Source organism: Astatotilapia calliptera, chromosome 18, assembly GCF_964374335.1.
Source record: "Astatotilapia calliptera chromosome 18, fAstCal68.1, whole genome shotgun sequence".
In the NCBI taxonomy this organism is placed as follows: Eukaryota; Metazoa; Chordata; class Actinopteri; order Cichliformes; family Cichlidae; genus Astatotilapia; species Astatotilapia calliptera.
This window is the reverse complement of record NC_137439.1, coordinates 36,118,224-36,123,497: the sequence shown is the minus strand read 5'-3', so window position 1 is coordinate 36,123,497 and position 5,274 is coordinate 36,118,224. Positions and strand designations below refer to the sequence as shown.

The following is a 5,274-nucleotide window of genomic DNA, read 5'->3' as shown; positions in this document are numbered from 1 at the left end:
TCGACTTTCTCCTAAAGTGTGACTTTGAAATTACTAAGCTACCTGCTAAACTCTCTGAATTCCATAAACAGGTCCTTCTTTATTGGAAAATGTTATTTAAACATAATTTCACTCCACATAATAGCCCAATTTGGAACAATAGATATATACTGATGAACAGAAAATCTATTTTTATTCAAGATTGGTTATCAAAAGGTGTTTGGGCAATTGCCCATTTCGTAGAAGAGGAAGGACGTGTTCTAGGACATCAAGATTTTTGCCAAAAGTTTAATATCCAATGTTCTAAAAGTAAATTTAATCGGGTTATAAAATCCATTCCATTGTCACTTAAAAACATAGTTGTAAATGATATAATATATTCTGACATCTCCCCCAAGTTAAGGCAATTGTATATAGATGGTATTCGATTTTGTGATGTTAAATGCAACAATAAGTTTCTTAGATCTTCATTAAGGAGTCTTTATTCTCCAAATTTACTTAGACGTAATTACATATTAAAAGATTTCCAAAGGGAAGAAATTGAAAAAATAAGAACTGATTATATCACCTTCCCTATCCCTCCTAAAGGGAAAGAAGTCCAATTTAAAATCTTGAATAAAATTTACCCGACAAATAGACTCCTTAGTGATAGATTCAAAATAGAAACGGGTAATTGTGTATTTTGTGAAACAGAAGAGGAGGATTTGGACCATCTATTCTTTTTGTGCAATTTTATACAAATATTTTGGTTGGATTTTCATACCTGGCTTTATTCCAGTGGGATTCAAATTACCCCATTTACCTTAAATATGATAATGTTTGGAGTGTTTTTGAAAGAAAAGAAAGCTAATTATGGTGTTAATGTGTTATTAATCTTGTGTAAGTATTTTATACATAAATGTCGCTTTTTTAAGATTAAACCAACACTAGCTCACTGGAAAAACGACCTAAACCTGTTGGTTAAATCTTTGACTTTAGTTAAAAAGAAAAAGGCTGCTTTTTTTGTTTCCTTTGTAGAAGATTTTGATTTAGTGAGTTAATAATCTATTAATTTATGTGACCCCATCTTTATATTTTATTTTCACTATATATGAAAGTTGCTAATATGTAAGAAATGTTTATTCTCTGAATCTGTAATATATGGTGCATTTTGTTTGTATGTTTATATTACTAATAAAAGAAAAACAAAAAACAAAAAAAACAAAACATGCAAATTCAAAAAAAAGACAAAGCACGTACAAACTCAAAAACACAACGGAAGTGCTCCAGGACGCTAGGGGCAGTGTTGAGCTCTATTTGCAAAATAAACGGCAAGTTTGTCTGTATGGGACGGTCTAGTCTCCGTCGCGCTTCCCAGGTTGCCTAGCAACCATGATACTAACCGCTGGAAACGTGTCATACAACTTGGTTTGACAGAAATGAAGGAGAACATATTTTGTTCATTTGTTTGTTTGTTTCTACAAGAGCTTTGTGTGATTTGATAAGTATCTGAGGCTGAGACCACAGGACAGTAAAACATGATTTTTGGGCTTCATTTCTGTACTGAACAGTTATTTAAGATTAGTTAGTAAATAAGAATTAGCTGATGTTGTTCATGAGACTAAAGTCATCTCACTTTGGTAATGTAAATATAATATGGCCAATATTATGGTTATTATATTAATCATTATTAGCTATTACAGCAGTGAACATGAACTCTGTGTCAAATACTGAGCCTCAGTACAGATTCAAGTTGCAGTTATTTACATGTCTTATCACCTTAAATCTTCACTCAAAGACAAGTATCTTTGACAGTGCATATATAGGTGTATCATATATAAGAGACAAATGTTGTTCCTTCAGTATGTTGGCATTACTAAATGTGGCTCAATGCTTACATACATGTGTAAAAAGCAAATGTAGGAGCTGTGATAACTGTGTCTGATAGAATGAAGAGTAGACTGATATATGAAATATTCCTTTATTGGGTGAGAAAATCAGACCATGTCATAACTGCTGTAAGTCACACAGAATAGACATCAGAGCCTTAAACAGGCTGACGTCTGCTAAATGGGTCAAACTGGGCAGAAAGTCTACAAACACATAACATCCTTATAGAATATGATGTAACACTATAGATCAACTTAGCTCAGAATATATAAAGCATATAAACAGTTACAGCAATATGATGCAACAAACACAGCAGCTACTGATCCAAAATACTCAAAGCTTCATAGAACTGAAACAAACATTTATTTTAGCTCCATTCTGCTGCTGATACAGACTTTAGGTTTCTGAACATTAAACTTGTTGCTGCCTTTCATAGTGTGTAACTTGAAGGCCCTGAGTACTCTGAGTACTTTCTCCCACACTGGAAACACTGGGATGATCACATTATTTGAACATTACCTAATAAGACTGATTCAGCACAGACAGTTATGTTAAACTTTCCTAGCAGTCCTTCACAAACAGGGAACAGTCTGTCTATTCTCTCCATCTGTCAGCTGCTGCTGGCTCTTCCTCCTCCTCTTCCTCACACACTGCTGAGTTTGTCCTGGTGGATCATCAGGGCTGCAAAGCCTCACAGATGATGTGCAGCAGTGGCTCCCTCAGTCTGTCCTCACTCTGGACACTTGCAGTCGTCACACATGGAAATCAAATGTGTGATAAGCTGCAGGATTCAAACACAAGTGTAACTTATAAACACATGTTCATACTTTTATTCCACAATCAGAGAGAAAGAAACAGAGAGAGAGTGCAGGACAGACAGACAGGTGACAGTCTCAGGTGTACACACTGCTACACAACAGCACCAGAGAAGCAGGATTTAGTGTTTGTGTTATTACGAGTGTAAACAAGAAGAGTTCCAGATGGTGCAGTGGACACATGTGTGACTGCTGTGATTAAAGCATCTTTCTTTCAGCTTAACGAGTGAACCGTCAGCTCGTTCAAACACACGTTAAAGTCCGTTTGGCTCGACACCACCGAACAGAGGCAGCAATATAACACAGCTCACATTAACAGTGCAGTGGATCCTGCTTGTGCCGTGATGTTCAGGACTGCAAACCGAGCAGCATCACTGACTTTCAGCTTGTTGTGTTTGTGGATATATGACTGACTTTAATTATCCACAAAATCATCACAATCTCTGTAAGATTAAGGTCGACTATATATATTTATTAAAGTAAAGGCTTTAAAACCAAGTTAATTCTGAAAGTACAAACATCGCTAATGTCAACTTTCCCGACATGTGGCCAACAATAATGGTTTCATGTTCTTCATTAAAAAAATATTTGCGCATTAATAAGTGACATAATATTCAGTACTTACTTCTGAAAGTAGTGATGGGACGTTCTGTATCGAGGCTTCGGAGCGTGTGTCGAGTAATGGAGGGGGCGTTTCCGCGAAGCGCGTATCGAGGCTTGCTTCATTTATGGGAGGAGCTGAAAATGATGACGTCCGAAGCCTCGCTGCCCGGCTGTACCACGTGACTGGTTCATGAAGTGGTTCGAACTTTGCCGCGAGCTATGACAGCGATATAAACCCTCAGACTTCATTCAAAATGTGGGTGTTTGATGGAGAGTTGCGGTTAGTGAGAGTTTGGAGACCGTTTGGAGGTTTATGAGAGTGAGGAGAGAAAGTCAGGAGAGAATGGAGCCAGCTAAGAAGAGGAGGATGTCCTCCCCTGTGTGGGAACATTTTGATCTTATTCATCCCAACAAGGTATGTAAATTTCTACAGAAGATGTATTTTCATGATACTGATGGTGCAATACAATTTATGTTGAGCTGTCTTGACTTTTGTACAAGGTGAAGTGTTTGCTATGTGCCAGGGAGCTGGGATATAACAACAACACCTCATCCATGCTTAGGCACTACAGAGCTTTGCATGAGAATAAGGGGAACACCGATTGTGGAGCAAGACCAGGTGAGCCATCAAATGCCATGATAATATAGCATGCAGTAATGTTACTAAATGATATAACAATATTATACAACTGTTATAAGTTACGTGTGTGATATTTATATTTGTGCTTTATCTTTATTGTCTTTCTTCAGGAGAACAATCTCAAATAGATGAAGACCTGGTCAGCATGGTGATTGAGGACTCCCAGCCATTTAGCATTGTGGAGGACAAAGGATTCAAAAGATTTGTTAAATCATTAAATCCCAGCTATGTTCTCCCCACTAAAAAGGTCATAAAAGCAGTGAAAATTTAGTTTTTACAGAATAAAATGTGAACAGGCAGGACTGAGGCTCAAAGCCTCAGTGTGTAGCTGTCCATACCTCAACGTTACAAAAGCACAACTACTGTCCACACCCCAACCACACCTCACCTCACAGTAAATGATCATTTCCATTTCAAGCATTTCCAAATAATCATTTCCCATACTGCCACTATAAATATACACAGTATACTGCCATCACTACAATATACATGTTTTACACACTCCTTTTGTTGTTGACATTTACAGGCTGTGTGCAAAATGCCACACTCTTCAAATTCATGCCAGCTAATATTTTTACGTCCAGTAGGTGTCCTGCTAGAGCAAATGAAGCTTCATGAAGCTTCGCGTTGGGGTGAACCAATTGGATGAAAAGCTTCAGTGCTTCATGGGGCTTCATCTGCCCATCACTATCTGAAAGTTTACTCTTCCTCCGCTCCGCTTCCACTGTTTTTTTTTCGGCAAAATTATCCACACCACCACCGCACTATGAAGTCTGGGATATGTTGGGCCATGAAGGCTACACCGACCCATCCTTAAAATTCAGGGAAATTAAGGACGCATTTCAGGGCCGCATTTCGGGCAGCCTTTGAATTCGGAAAGCCTTCTCTTGTGGCTGTGAGGTAATCGGCCTTAAAATGCGGCCTTTAAGGCTGCAAACCCCAAATCCGGTCATTGGTACTTCCTGGCTTGTGTAGTTACTAGGTAACAAAAGCTCAACACTGCCCCTAGCGTCCTGGAGCACTTCCGTTGTGTTTTGGATTTTGCAAGTGTTTTGGAGTTTGTACGTGTTTTGGAGTTTGCAAGTGTTTTGGAGTTTGTACGTGCTTTGTCTCTAGGGGCCACCGTACTAAACCACTACGGGTGTAATATACTTTTGGCCACTACGGTCTTCCGGCGCTGTTGCGAGTTTGAGATGCGGCGGCACTTTTAAAAAATCTCCTCTTTTACGTTTCGGGAGAGAAAATAAGTAACTCAACGCTCGCAACACATCCCAACGCTCCTCATTCATTGATCAAAGGTAAGAAACGTCGTTTGAAATAAGAGTAAACCAACAGAATACATTTACAGGTGTATATTACAGGTAATAG

The 5,274-nt window shown here is 38.4% G+C and overlaps 1 long non-coding RNA gene across 1 annotated transcript; it reads left to right on the top strand.

Annotated features, from left to right (window-relative positions):
* Window positions 1-3,298: 3,298 nt before the first annotated feature.
* On the top strand, window positions 3,299-4,213 carry LOC145421901 (uncharacterized). Its single transcript, XR_013903277.1, has 2 exons — window positions 3,299-3,885; window positions 4,017-4,213. It is a non-coding gene; the product is annotated as an uncharacterized LOC145421901 (long non-coding RNA).
* Window positions 4,214-5,274: the final 1,061 nt, after the last annotated feature.